General features: G+C 49.7%; 1 pseudogene; it reads right to left on the reverse strand.

The window, feature by feature from the left end:
- Positions 1-1,251: 1,251 nt before the first annotated feature.
- LOC147123173 (leucine-rich repeat flightless-interacting protein 2 pseudogene) lies at positions 1,252-2,223 on the reverse strand (annotated as a pseudogene).
- Positions 2,224-15,804: the final 13,581 nt, after the last annotated feature.

A 15,804-nucleotide genomic window follows, 5' to 3' on the forward strand; every position in this document is an offset into this window, starting at 1 on the left:
TTAACTGGGCTTATTATGCCCACTGTGCATGCCACCCGGCCGAATCAGTGGGTGCGGGTCTGCTGCTCACCTCTGCTGACGTCTTCGATTCAGGTGCTTTTAAGGGGCCCATATAACCTTTGGATTTCATTTCCTTTCTGATGTTCCTGATAACTGGTCTTTGGAAGATGACTGCTGCAAGAGCAAAGGCTGCTCCTTGATTTGATGATGACTCCCTCCATGCTCTTGTGGAGGGAGTAAGAGGGTGCAAGGAGGTCTGTTCCCCTCCAATGGACGGAGGAAGCCTCCTCAGCACACAAAGGCAGCCTGGTTGCAAATTCCTGAGGAGGTAAGCACTAGCTCTTTGTGTGCACGCACTTGGGTGCAGTGCAGAAAAAGGTTCAATGATTTACTACACTCAGCTAAAGTGAGAATAACATCACACTTACCTTCAATCTGCTTCCCATCTCGTCTCATCATCAGCACTCTGCATTGTGTAATCAACCACCACCTAGACCGAAGGGTGTGTTGATGCGGGGGTGGAGGACACAAGCACAGTCACAAGATTGGTAAATGAAAAACAGCAGTTAGCTGTGTTTTATTTTTAGAAAACGGGGAAAAAAGGTCCACGTCTGGCAAAATCCAAAAAACACATGACGTACAAAAAGAAAAATGAAGAACAAAATCATCACCCGCCCAGGGTGGTTAGGAAGGCAGTCCTTAAATCAGTTTTCCCCAAAAACAATAAGCCAGGGTTACTTTACCACTGGATCTTTCTCAGCCGGTCAAGTGATCACATCAGGCTCGCAGAACTAAACAATATCCCACCCGGGTTCAACAGCAGACCTCTGTGGCAGCTGCAAGCTGGGCCCCAACAGCAGCCTTGGCCTTGCCCTGGCTTTCTCCTCAGGTCCTGGCCCTGGCCCTCTCCTCAGGCTCAGGCCCTGGCCCTGGCCATGGCCCTCTCCTCTGGCCCTGTCCCCTGGCCCTGTCCCCTGGCCCTCTCCCCTGGCCCTCTCCCCTGGCCCTCGGCCCTGGCCCTCTCCCCAGGCCCAGGCCCAGGCCCAGGCCCTCTCCTCAGGCCCTGGCCCTGAAGGGATGCACTCGTTTGCCTTTTGAACTCCTGAGCTAATGGGTAGATTTGCCTCAGGTGTGTTGGAGGTGGATGTGGCCTTCACCTGATTTGGAGTGAGAGGGAGACTTTGTCTCCATCTGGTGGCCACATACCATCCATCCACCACAAACCGCCCCCATAGCTCACATATCCCCCCCTCAGCTCCGACCTCCGGGAAGGGGCGCAGGCAGACCAAAGAGCCTCCTCTTTTCTACTTTTAGTTCATCCTCTATTTTTTCGGAGTTTTCTGTTGCTGTTTTAGAACGAAGCACCTGTCCTTTGAGTCTGGCAACATTTTGTTCAACAGTGGCAATATCCTGTTCTGCCTTAGACAGTTTAAACTTGTATTCACTCAACTGCCTATTCGCATCTCTCTGCATTTCAAGAATTTATAGATCTGTGCCATTTTTTAGTCGATCAGAATCCGTGAGCACATTCTCAATCTTAGAGTTCCTCTGTCGTTCCTCTTCCAACTGCAATTTCAGCTTTCTGATCTGTGCAAGTAATTCTTCCTTTTCATCGACCAGTTTCTTTAGCCGCACATCTAGTGGTCCATCTCCTGCACCTTCAAGCACTTGAGCGGCCTCTTGAGACACAACTGTAATCGCACCAACAACTGGCTCAGTTTACATCACCATTAGGTGCGCCTTCTGGGATTATCACCAAACCGTGTTTCTCTATAAGCTCGTCTCTTTGCCGAATACCCTCTTTTAGTTCTTCTACTTTATGTTGCGACACACTACACGTATGTTTTTGTAGTTCCAGTTCCTTAGATTTTTCCTCATTTTCTCTAGATAGCTTTGCCATTTGCTCCACCAATTCCTCAATAACATCTTTTAGTGTATCCACTTGGTAGACGAAGTTAGATTTTTCATTGTCTAGTTGTGCATTGGAGACCATAGCTTTATCTTGTATTTCTCCTCTACTTCTGATAAGGAATCCCACAATTCACCGAGTGAAACATCTGGATCCAGATTGCTACTTGTATCCCCACTCCCTCGTCGAGGGGAAGATCCCCCAAGTGAGGCCAGTGTCGCTGCCGACAACCCAGCAACTGCATTTCGAGAAGCAGGCTGAGTAAACGATGCAGCCTTCTCATCCAACTCTTTCTGCTGCAAAAGGGCCTCCATCGCTCCAGCAAAGGGTTTTCAACAATGTGTGCTTTGTCCTCCCAGCCATCAGAGGGCTAAAGCCAGCATTCTCCACCATACGTAATCAACCACCACCTAGACCAAAGGGTGTGTTGATGTGGGGGGGGGTGGGTGGAGGACACAAGCACAGTCACAAGATTGGTAAATGAAAAACAGCAGTTAGCTGTGTTTTATTTTTAGAAAATGGGGAAAAAAGGTTCACGATAGCAAAATACTGCGGATGTTGGAAATCTGAAATAGCAACAGAAAATGCTGGAAAAACTCAGCAGGTCAGGCAACATCCGTGGACAGAAATTTGAGTTGACGTTTCGGGTCGAATCCTTCTTCAAAACTGGAAAGAAAAGATAGATCGGAGGCAGGGCTGCGATCGGACAAAAGAATAAAAGAAACAAAAGAAGTAAAAAAGAGACAATAAAAGGTGTTAGAAGCTAGATGAGATGGTAATAGGCTGAGATTAGGTGTAAAGTGTACTGGCAGGACAAGGGATAGCTGCCAGGTGTGAGAGTGAAACAAAAGGAAAGGGGGGGGGGGAAGGAGTGGAAAAATTACAAGAAAAAATGAAATAGTGGCCGAGGTTATGATCTGAAATTGTTGAACTCGATATTGAGTCCAGAAGGCTGCAGAGTGCCTAATTGGAAGATGAGGTGCTGTTCCTCGAGTTTACATTGAGCTTCCGTGGAACAATACAAGAGGCCAAGGACGGTGAGATCTGAGTGGGAATGGAGCGCTGAATTAAAATGACAGGCGACCGGAAGCTCAGGGTCACCGTTACGGACTGGCAAAATCCAAAAAACACATGACGTTCAAAAAAGAAAAATGAAGAACAAAACCATCACCCGCCCGGGGTGGTTAGGAAGGCAGTCCTTAAATCAGTTTTCTCCAAAAACAATAAGCCAGGGTTACTTTACCACTGGATCTTTCTCAGCCGGTCCAGGGATCACATCAGGCTCACAGAACTAAACAATATTCCACCCAGGTTCAACAGCAGACCTCTCTGTGGCAGCTGCAAGCTGGGCCCCAACAGCAGCCTTGGCCTTGTCCAGGCTACAGGCTACAGGTACAGGCCCTGAAGGGATGCACTAGTTTGCCTTTTGAACTCCTGAGCTAATGGGTAGATTTGCCTCAGGTGTGTTGGAGGTGGATGTGGCCTTCACTTTAATTGGAGTGAGAGGGAGACTTTGTCTCCATCTGGTGGCCACATACCGTCCATCCACCACAAACCGCCCCCATAGCTCACAATTGTCAACCTACTCCTGCACATCCCAGCTTACCCTTACATCCCTTGCACCCTTAACCATCTCTCTCTCTTTATGTACAGAATCACTTCACCATCGTACTATGCACCCGTCACACTTGCTCTCATTATGCAATGGCAACTAACAACTCACAGGGAGGGCCCTTGGTATTGGCACCTCACTCCATCTTTGTCTCCCTCTAAGCTTCTATGTTACGGAGTCTTTACACTCACTCCATCAATCTCGCTGAAACTCCACTTGTGTCCCTCATTGCAGGAAAAGAGAGTCCACAATAAGAGGGAGAGGGGGAGGACAGGAGGAGGTGCACCAACCCTCGCAACTTTAACTAACACTGAGGAGGCTGCTATCAAGAGGTGCAGAGGAGCTGGAAGTGGGGGACGGAGAGACAGGTGCAGTAGAGCAAGCTGGTGACAGATTGATTTGCAAACTTTTCATTTAGATTTCATCAGTGACTGCGATGGCATCTGATGTTCATAGAGATTGACTCTGATCATCTGGACAAAAGGATGTGTCTGCTACCTAAATATCAGATGTCTAACTCATGCCTTTACTCTCCCACAGGACCATTGAGAGCCCCCCTCCCCACTGTCCAAGAGGAAGAGTCGGACGAATTCTCAGAGGAACCTGCAGCCTCTGAGGGAGCAACGTCGCCAGACTCAGCGCACCCAGCACCATTGCAGAGACGCACACCTCGTTGGGTCATTCACGACCTAGAGTAGTGTTGTCACTTGGCGTATCACAGCTCACAAGTGAGCATCAGCAGATGGTGGAGACAGCGACAGCAGTGGAGAGTCCTCGTCAGATGTCACATGTAGACGCTGTGCCTCTGGGGCCATCCAGAAAGGGAGCGGTGCTGGAACTCCAGGAACAAGTGCAGGAGACTCTGACAGGGTTTACAACCATGGTAATGGTGAGTGTGCAGAGAATGGAGGAGTCCATGTTAAAAATGCGATGGCAACGATTCAAAGAGTTGACCTATGTGTGCTCAGAAATGGAAGTTGCACACTGAGGGGTCAGGGTGCCTTTCATCTGTAATGATGGTGCTGAGAGTGATAGTAAACCACAGTTTATTGCACAGATGATGTATGGTGTGTTAAGAAGGTCGGCCAGACATTCATTTCCATGTATAAATAACAACAGAAAATGCTGGAAAAACTCAGCAGGCCAGGCAACATCCATGGAGAGAGAAATAGAGTCAATGTTTTAGGTCGGATTTCCAGCATCTGCAGTATTTTGCTATCGTAATCATTTCCACGTGACAGCCACATGTGATTGATGTGTAAACTTACGCGAATCTGGCATGGATGAGCCTATCCCTTGCCTCACGGCCAGCAATGTGTTTGCGTGCTGGTGGAATTGGCACATCCGCCTCCGCAAGGTGTCCCTCATCTGCCGCCTCCTCCTCCTTCTCCTCTTCCGAGGATTCTGCGCACTGAGTCACTTGTTCCTCAGGCAGCGTTAAGCCATGCTGCTGTGCAATGTTTTGCAGGGCACAGCAGACCACGATGATTCTGGAGACCCTGGCTGGTGCGTACTGTAGGGGACCACCAGATCTGGCGAGCCATCTGAATCACATTGTGAGTAAGCTGATGGTTTGCTCTATGATGCTTCAGGTGGAAATGTGGCTGTCATTGTAGTGCTCCTCAGCTTCGTTTGATGGCCTCCTCAATAATGGTAACTCGCCCCATCCTGATTAAGTTCAGGGTGCTGAAATTAAATATCTGACTATAACACAAAGCACTACAAGTAGTGTAGGCAAAAAGCAACAACTCCTTCCCCCTCTTCTCAGAGTGCTAATCAGACACGCCTGTTTGAAAGTCTAGATGTAGCACACAATTTTGGTCCAGCAGCAGCTGGTGCTGCTCTGCCTGGCCTCATGTCCTCTTCCCTTTCCTCGCCCAGACTAAGGGGAACCCCTATCAAGATGTCCAGGACCAAGCACTCCCTTTCTTCTGGTGACTCCTATAAGGTGTCCAATAAGGTGGAGTAGCTCAGCACTTACTCTGTTTAGGTGAAGCCCTCAGAGAATTTCCAGAATAAATGTTGCTCGAGTGTTGACAAAGTGTCCCAGAAAGCCTCCCGATGTATTTCAGAGATCCTCTTCACAGCTCCAGAAGCAATGAATATGCTGTTTAATGAGCCATTCTTAGCAGTAGCTTCAATTCCTTCACCAAGATGGTGTCTTGCGCTAAACACAGGCTAAGCCAGTGTTGCAGCTTAAGACCCCACATTGGAGGTTCTTTAGTGCCTAAAGTATTCGGTGAAAAATGCCCCCCATGTCTTTCATTTGGTAAACCAGAAGAACCCCTCAGAATAGACTATGGGGAAAAAATTTGGTTGCTTGGCAACTCCCATTAGTGCCCCCGAGAAAGCGCTAATGGGGTGCAAAGCAACTAGTGCCTGGGCGCGGTGCCACTAACGCCTCCCGTGAAATTCAGCGTGTGGTTAGCGGCGGTGATAGCCGGTAGCGCGTCATGGCACTGCGTCTCTGGCAATTACGTCATCGCCATGCACAGCGCCCCCGTAAGATTCCAGAAGGAAGACATTACTGAACTCCTGCAGCCAAACTTAGAGGCAACTCCCAGCATAGGAACTCTGTGTCAGTGGCTGGCAAGGTGACTGAGCTTTAATGCAGCAGATTTCTTCCAGATAAGTGTAGTAGATCACTATCACATCTCCGAACCTTCAGTCCACATTGGTCTCAAGTGGATAACTGTTGTGTTGTGTTATTTGCCAAGGTCAGGGATTCCATCACATTTTTTATGGAATGTCAGCCAGCAGCCAGAAAGAGCCCTGAACTATTAACATGTGACATGCTTCCCACAAGTGCAGGGTGTTGTTGACTGCATTTATGTGAGCATACATGAACCTGGCCTGAATGCTGCATCATGTGTGAGTCGAAAGGGCTTTCATTCCATCAGTATTATATTAGTCTGCAACCTTTGAAACAAAATTATGCATGAGAATGCACATTTACCCGGCAGCTCCCTGCCAGGCAGCTTATCCAGTGGTAGTCTATTGTGCCAGCATTATATGAAGGTCCAGGAAGACTGTAAAGATTACTTTTGAGGGACTTGAGATATGCCCTGTAGCCATGCCTCATGACACCAGTGTAGTACCTGTAAATAAGAGCTCAGTAAGAGGTACAATGTAATCCAAACCCTCACCGGATACACATTGAAACATAACTTCGACATCCTGAAACAGCAATTCCATTGCATGGGCCGGGTGGAGAGTTGTGAAGTACGGCCCAATCAATATCTTTAATTTATTTTTGCCTGATGTGTCCTTCACAGCTTTGCTGGAAAAAGGGGTATAACAATGGAAGATCAATTCATTGGCATGGATATTAATACCCCTAAGACAGGCGAAAAGATGTCAGGGGGGTGGTTAAAATCTCAAAATTGGGAAATGTGACCCCCACCCGCCAGGAATGCACCATTGGCATTTTTACGGAGGCCGGTTTCGAACCCTGCAAATATCCTATATTGGAGAGCCGGGACATTACACTGTAGGATTCGCAAAATTGGACTTTGTATTAATAAGGGTCAAATGGCAGAAGAGGCCACGATTTTAAAGACTGTTTTAAAAGAAGCCCAGAAAAAGGGGCATACAAAATGGCCACCATACCATGTGACCGGCTTATTGGGACACTTTAAAATGGTTCCTGCGAAATCCTCAGACAGCTTTGTGGATTCAACCCACAGTAAGTTCTGGAAGCCGTTTCTGAGAGAACAAAACCAGACCCACACATATACATATGGATTAGATGCAGATCCAGTCAAGATCGGCCTGGAGACAGAGGCCATCTAAATGTTGACCCAGACAAAAGGGGACAATTTCATATTCATGAGAACAGCACCAAGGACGGTGGCATAGTGGTTAGCACTGTTGCCTCACAGCGCCAGAGACCCGGGTTCGAATCCGGCCTCGGGCGACTGTCTGTGTGGAGTTTGCACATTCTCCCCGTGTTTGCGTGGGTTTTCTCCGGGTGCTCCGGTTTCCTCCCACAGTCCAAAGATGTGCGGGTTAGGTTGATTGGCTATGATAAATTGACCCTTAGTGTTAAGGGGATTAAATACATGGGGTTACGGGGATAGGGTGGGATATGTGTTGGTGTAGGGGTTACGGGGATCGGGTGGGATCTGTGTCAGTGCAGGCTCGATGGGCCGAAATGGCCTCTATCTGCACTGTGGGGTTTCTGTGATTCTGTGATAACAAGATCAGCAGGACATTAAAAACAATGAAGGTCATTCCAGACCAGAGATGGGCCTTTACCGGCCATCTAAAACATTTTAAAATATAATAACTACCCCGCTGTGCTCCCAGCCCGCCAAAAGTTAAACAAAGACTAACCTGATTTTGGGCGGGAAGTGGAGGCTCCTGAAGAAAGGTATAACTGGAGGAGTTGGAGTGGTACGGACACTGGGAAAAACCGCAGGAGACACACTCTCGGAGAGAGACACACGACCGAGTGGCAGTGGAACAAGAGGAGTTGGTTTGGGAGAAGATCAACAAACTCCTCTCCACCATCGGAGCAGAAAGAAGAATTAAGCCAACATCAAGAAGGCCATTCGAAGCCGGCGGCCTGCCCCGTGGAAAAACATCGGGAGATCATCGACCATCCCCGGGCTGTCGCCGAAACGAGAGGCCATCGAGCCAACTTGAGGGAAGAGACAAAAAAATAAAACCCCAAGAGAAGAAACCTTCCAGCCACTCCGGCTCGGGAAGAGACGAAAAGTAAACTGAAGGAACCTATATGAAGACCAGCCGAAGGCTCCTCTGACCAGGGTCGAGCCAACGATCCGCGACCCCGCCGACATCCAGGCCCGCCGGTGTCCAGCCGCCCCCGACCCCCACCTCAGGAGAGAGTTGTGGCGCAGCTCACAGGGGTTCCATGATCCACGAGGAGACGGGGCGCCTGAAGGGATCAAAACACAGACTTGCTTTCAAAACCTGGTACTTCCTAGTTGGATTGGTGAGCATGTTTCTGGCCCTACACAATCAGATCTAGATAGGTTTAATAAGGGGGTGGATTTAAGGGTACAATTAACATGAGTTGTCCCTCGATGTTCCGTGTGTTTCCTTATTTCATGATGATCTTTGTAGAGTATAAGATGCCTGTATTTGCCTTAGTCAGTATTGTGTCGTTATGATTTCTTTGTGTTTTTCCCTCCCATGTACTCTCTTATCTGCTTGCATTTGATTTATTTTTCCATATGCAACAAAATTTCATTTTGTTTCATCAAACTTGGTCTATAAGAGTTTTCTCTACATTGTAGTTCCTGCCCCAAAGTCCAGAGTATAGAATCTAAGGGGCGAGTGGGTCGAACCACTCAAGGTTTTACTGTGCAAGAGAGAGAGGCTTCTAGGGAGAGAAACCTCTGTGATCTAAAACCCCTTACCGAAAATGGTGACCGCAGCAGGACTCTGGCAGTAGGATTGCAATGTAGTAGATCCGAGTTTGAATGGTCAAAATGCAATGGATGAGAGAATAGCGGATTATGTCTTTGGCAAGGTAAATCTCACAAAACAGTGGATTTCTGATCTCTTGCTGGATGGGCGTCCGGTGGATGCAGCCATCAGGTGGACAGAGAGCAAAGAGCATAAGAAGTCAGTGGAGAAGGCAGTGTGGCTGATGTGTTACAAGAAGCAGGTCCAGATTTTGGACCGGGTCGTTGCAGCACATGCAGCCAAGATCACAACCCAGGCAGCAGAGATAGAGGAAAAGGCCATGGGTGGGGAAAAACTCATCACAGCGCTTCACGCGCTGAATCAAGAACGCCAAGTGGCAGCTAGTCAACATCAGGCTAGGATAGAGTACCTGGAGTGCAAGGTTACTGAGGCAAAGATTAATGAAACGAGGATACGGGAGAAAAACGCCCGCCTCACACAACAGCTAAGAGTGCAGGAGGAGAGAGTAGTGGAGGTTAAGGTAGCTTACAAGCTAGCCCTCGAGCACGGGTTTGAGAGCACAGACCACGGCCCCTGCCAAAAGGCCATAGAGGACCTAAGAACGGCCCTGGTTAAGGCAAAAGGCATGGTGTGTCTCGTCAGCCTGAAAGCTAGTCACATGGACTTTGTAAAGGAATCAAAACAGCTGATTCCAGCTGAGGTAATTGTGGTACCAGCCACCGAGCCCTCAGCACCGCCGAGCTATAGTGAGACTTGGCCGGAGAAACAGGGGTTGGTGAAAGAGGAGGTAGCCGAGGTGGAGTGTGTGGAAGAACCACTGGTAGCAAAGCCAGGACCAGCACCAATGTGTCCCGCTCGGCACCAGAGGTTCGGTCCCAATGCTGCCGATGGCGGTATCGGACCACACCAGAAGCAACTCGTGGTGCCCTACGCTGGCCCGCAATTAAGGTCCATGGTGAGCCACCTCACAAGACTCACCGTAAAGGGAGATCCCTCAATTCATTTCAGGGAGATAGAGGAAACAGCAGCCAATAATGACTGTGATGATCAGGAACAGGTGAAACTGTTGCTTTTCTCCCTGGATTGCACAATCCTTCAGTGCCTCTCAGAGGATAGTAAGAGGGGACGAAAAGGGTATACGGATCTCAGGGAAGAAGTTTTAGAAGTAATGGGAGTGGACGACGGTAGTCCGTTCGACCGTGTGGAAGGGACCGTGCAGCTATCTGGAGAACCCCCACGGGTTTTCGCAGAAAGGCTGTGGCCAGTGTATCGACGCAGCTGTCCGGGTATGCCTGAACGGGCTGCAATGAGCAACGAACAGCGGGTTCATTGGCTCCGTTGCTTGGTTACCAACAGCTTGCCAGTGATACGGGTCCTAGCCAGATCTTGGTTTGATCCCCAAGGTCCCGGTGTCACAGAGGAGACGGTACTCCGTCAGCAAAATGTTGCGTACAAGAACTGTAGAGGTCAGGAAACATCTCCCCAGAAGGGAAAGGTGCATGAGGCAAAACCCACAGCCCCAAGCAAGAAGGAGTGGCGTCAGGAGGGAAATCGCCCTGTCCAAGCCAAGCTCAAATGCTACAGGTGTGGGAAGGATGGACATTGGCGCAAGGACTGTAGAAATCCGTGGAAGGATAATAAAGGGAGATTTCCCACAGCCCAAGCCCAAGCCCAGACCGCCGCCCCAGCACCAGCCCAAACCCAAGCCATAGCTCCTGCCCCAGCACAAGGAGCTGGTGCAGTTATGGATCCCGCTGCGATTGAATCAATCATAGAGACAATGCGGTCTCTGATGATTTCACAGGGGAAAATAGCTGTCACCACCGGTCTTGTCGCTCCCTAAACCCCGACCGCTGTGCCCAAGTGACAAGAGCCGGTGCAGCCCATTTACTTGTGTGTGCTGCGATAAGATATGCGGAGGCGACCCCTCATGGAGATGGAATTGCAGGAGGTAAAATGGACCTATTTGTTGGATACGGGGCATCGTGCACCGTGATCCACACAGATAACCCCACCGCCTTGCCTCTGTCCACCAGGGTTCCATATATTCTGTCGGGCTTCACAGGCAAGAAACAGGCTGGCACACATTCCATTCCCCTCTCCATTCATTTAGGACCACTCCGCACCAAGTGGAGGTGTATACTGATGAAGTGGGAGCTGGAGAGTGGGAAAGGGATCCTCGGGTCCGATTTCTTGGTCGAACACAGGATCCTCGTGGACCTAAGAAACCATTGTCTTTGGGGAGCGGGTAAGGGTGAGCCGGGCAAGGTAGTTGTCATCCCAGGGGAAGGAGAAAGAGGGACCCTGTGAACCGTGAAACCAAAAGAGGGCTACGACCTCGAGCTCATGGTTGCAGGTGTCCCACAAGATTTGCAGGCATTCATGTCCGACCGCCTGACTACGTTTGCTACTCATAAGCACGATTGCGGGAGAGTCACCGGGTTTGAGGTCAGAGTAGACGGAGACCCCATGGCCCGACCCAAAAAACAGTACAACTTCCCCCGGGAAGCAGAGCCCGTCATGGAGACAGCAATATCTTCACTGGTGCAGCAGGGCATGTTGAGACCGATAGCCACCCATGTGAACTCTCCGTTATGGCCGGTGAAGAAGCCGGACGATTCCTGGAGAGCCACGGTGGACTACAGATTCCTCAATAGCAACATCCCGGCCTGCGCGCCGACAGTAGCAGCAGTTGCCGACCTGATAGGGAGTATTCCAGCCTCCACGACCACGTTCACGGTGCTGGATATTTCTAATGGGTTTTGGTCCATCCCTTTAAGGAGGGAGGGTCAGTACAAGTTTGCCTTTATGTTTAAAGGGCAACAGTACACCTGGAACTGCTTGCCACAGGGTTTCCACAACAGCCCCAGCATTTTCCATCAATGCATGGCAGGGAGTTTAAAAGAGTTCAGCCAGCCCAATCAGCTAGTGCAGTATGTGGATGACCTGCTCCTGTTCACAGAATCAAGAGAGGAGCATGGCCCACTATTGGCCGAGTTATTGGAGCCGTTAGGTAGAAAGGGTTTCAAAGTGAACCCAAAGAAAGCACGGATCGGCCAGCAGGAAGTGAAATTCCTGGGTCTGACCATCCGTGCCGGTGAGAGAGCTGTAAATAAGGCCAGACGGGAATCGGTGCAAGATCTACCGATCCCCAACACCGTAACGGGTGTGAGGTCCTTTCTGGGACTGACCGGGTACTGCAGAGACTTTATTGAGGACTATGCAGCCACAGCAGCCCCGCTGCTCCGACTCCTACACAAGGGAGTGGAGTGGTCCTGGGATGAGGGTTGCCAGGCAGCATTTGAAAAACTCAAGAGAGACTTGCAGACCGTGCCAGCCCTGGGGGCCATAGATGGGGGAGAGGAGTTTTTCCTGGAGGTAGTGGCTAGCGGGATTAGCTTGAGCGCTGTACTGCTTCAAGAGCGACACGGCAAGCTGAGGCCAGTGGGCTATTCCACCAGGGTGCTCACTGATGTGGAAAGGAGCTTTTCCAATTGCAAGCGGCATCTCCTGGCCACGCATTGGGCTGTGAAAAGATCTCTGATCTTCACAGGCACCTCTCCTGTAGTGTATGTGCCTTTAAGTCAGAACTACTTTTACAGCTCCTGTATACTGTAGTACCGGCAGTGACTACACCGGTATATAAGCTTTGCGCATGCCTCTGTACCCCCAGTCTAGAAACTACCCTCCTCCAGTAAAGACCTGTTATTTGTTAATGTACAGCATCCGTGTGGTTATTTATCCACTGAACCACGGATCCAACAGTGGCGACGAGTGTCGATTCGAATCTACCTGCAACATAAAAAAAAAATAGTCGAGGCCAGGAACACGGGCGTCGACCACGAGCAACTGCCCAGCAGTCAGGCAGAGATCCAACTTCGCAGGGGAGGCTGTGGAGAGCCGGGCTTGGTTCCCCAGCCACAACGAGCAGTAAGAGACCGACGACAGGTCCAGCGCAGATCCTTCCCGATCAGCGGCGGCTGGAGCCGATGGACGGCGGAGAGAAAGCTGAGCAGCGTCGACGGGGTAAGACAGAGGGTGAAGAGCGCAGGGCGCAGCCGGGGGTTGAACACCGAGCGGCTTCGAGAAAAATAAAGCAAACCGGAGAGAGAGAGGGTAAGAAACAGCCGGGTTCTAGACTGAGCGGCGTCAAAAAATATAAAAAGAAGAACGCGCAGAGCACAGCCAGTGCTCATGGGCTGAACAGGGTCCGCGGGGCGAAGAAAGGGGAGATGCCATTGAGCCACGGAGAAGAAGAAAGAGTGCGGGAGGCGCCATTGAGCCGCGGAGAAGAAGGGAAAGCGCGGGAGACGCCATTGAGCCGCGGAGAAGAAGGAAGAGCGCGGGAGGCACCATTTTTAGAAGCCGCAGTGGAGAAGGGCGAGCGCGGAAAGGAAGGAAAGCGCGGGAGACGCCATTTTGTGCCAGCGGAGAAGAAGGGGAAGCGCGGGAGGCGCCATTTGTAATAGTTAATGCACACCCAAGGATGCCGAAGTGTGGCAGTATCTCTACGTTCGACAATGAAGTCGAAGATTGGGCGACATATGTGGAATGTATTGAGGTGTACTGCAGGGCGAATGAAGTGCCAGATGCTAATAAAGCACTGGTTCTGTTAAATTCCATGGGTGCAAAATCTTATGGGTTACTGCAAAATCTAATAACCCCAGAGAAGCCGGTAAACAAGAATTTTGAAAGCATAGTAGAAATCCTACAGGACCACTTAAATCCCACACCGCTGCTGATAGCAGAACAATTTAAGTTCCATAAAAGGAACTAACACAAAGACGAAAGCAATGCTGAGTACCTAACAGAACTGCGCAAGCTATCGAAACACTGCCAGTTTGGAGTGGGACTAGCAGACACGTTAAGGGACAAGTTTGTGTGTGGGCTACAAAGAGAAGGAACCCAGAAACAGCTTCTATCAGAAAAGGACCTTACGCTGGACAAAGCTTTCAGTATGGCAGTATCACACGAAGCAGCCGCAAGGGGCGCTGCAGAGATACAACGGAGACCGCAAGAATATGGCACTAATGAAATGTCCTATGGAACAGGGAAGCGCTATCGCTGCGGCAGAACAACACATGACCAGAAAGATTGTTGGTTCAAGAACCAAGTGTGCAGATAGTGTGGGAAAGCAGGACACATAGCAAGAGTCTGCAGGTCTGGGAAGAAAACCAACAGTAAGAAATCTCCACAGGAGAAGTACAAAAAGGTACACCAGGTGATGGACAGTGGTTCAGACGAACAGAAAAGTGACACAGACTCCAGAAGCAAGGAGCTGGGTTGTCTGAAACTACATAAAGTAACCGAAATGAAGGATCACCAGACTATCTGGGTTACACTCAAGATAGACGGAGTCCAAGTGGAAATGGAATTGGACACAGGATCAGCTCTAACAGTCATAAATCAAAGAGACTACAAGTGGCTATTTTCACACATACCCTTGAAAGCTACAGAGATTGTCTTGAAGACGTATACGGGGCAAAAAGTCTACCCCAAAGGAAAAATAAGGGTGAAAGTGACATATAAAGGCCAGGAAATACCTAAAATGGATATATATGTATTGCCAAATGGAGGACCACCACTGCTAGGACGTGAATGGATCCGGAAGATACAATTAGATTGGCATTCCATACGGGCACTGAAGGTTGTGGCCAAAAAGGATGACGACGTCACACCTGGCCGACTGTCAAAAATGCTAACTGACGCAAAAGAAGTGTTCCAGGAGGGACTAGGAACACTAAAAGGAATAACAGCAATGATTAAAATAGAGGAAAATGCAAGCCCAAAGTTTCTGAACGCCAGACCAGTGCCTTATGCAATCAGACCAGCTGTTGAAGCAGAGCTGGAAGGGTTGGAACGTTCAGGAGCACTGTCCAAAGTGGACTGGAGCGAGTGGGCTACACCCATCATTCCTGTAATGAAGAGGTCATTGAGTAATACGCCTGGGGAACCCAAGAAGGTCCGCATCTGTGGGGATTTTAAGGTGACAGTGAGCCCAGTCCTTCACACGGTGCAATATCCGCTTCCACGAATTGAGGATATTTTCGCCTCGCTATCTGGAGGTAAACGCTTCACCAAAATTGATCTAGCCCAGGCGTACTTGCAAATGGAGGTGGAAGAAGCTTCGAAACATTACCTTACGATCAACACTCATAAAGGTCTCTATCAATACAACCGGCTGGTGTTTGGAGTAGCCTCGGCTCCGGCTATCTGGCAAAGGGCGATGGATCAGGTCCTGCAAGGGATTCCAGGGACCCAGTGTTATTTGGACGACATCTTGGTCACGGGCGAAAATGACGGTGATCACCTCGCCAAATTGGAGAAGGTGCTCACCAGATTAAATGAGTATGGGCTACGAGCTAATCGCCACAAGTGCGAGTTTTTCCAGAAACAGATCTCGTATTGTGGCCACGTCATCGATGAAGAGGGGTTACATAAGTCCCCTGACAAGATTGAGGCAGTAGTCAAGGCTCCAGCACCGGAAAATGTGTCACAACTGAGGTCGTTCCTCGGGCTGGTAAACTACTACCACAAGTTCTTACCAAATTTGTCTACGGTATTACACCCGCTGAACACCCTACTGCAAACAGGGGGACCATGGAAGTGGGATGATGAACGTAGACGAGCTTTCCAGAAGTGTAAAGAATTGATCACATCAAAAGAGGTGTTGGCCCATTTCAACCCAGCACTACTAATTCGTTTGGCATGTGACGCATCACCCTACGGTATTGGAGTGGTGCTGTCACACAAATTCCCAGACGGGTTGGAGAGGCCAGTAGCCTTTGCGTCTCGGTCATTAACCTCAGCCGAGCGCAACAACGCCCAGATTGACAGGGAGGCCCTCAGCCTAGTATGGGGAGTAAAAAAATTCAACCACCATCTGCAT

The sequence above is a fragment of the Somniosus microcephalus genome, chromosome 2 (assembly GCF_052327205.1).
Source record: "Somniosus microcephalus isolate GS21.2 chromosome 2, FLI_Smic_1.0, whole genome shotgun sequence".
NCBI classification, from domain to species: Eukaryota; Metazoa; Chordata; class Chondrichthyes; order Squaliformes; family Somniosidae; genus Somniosus; species Somniosus microcephalus.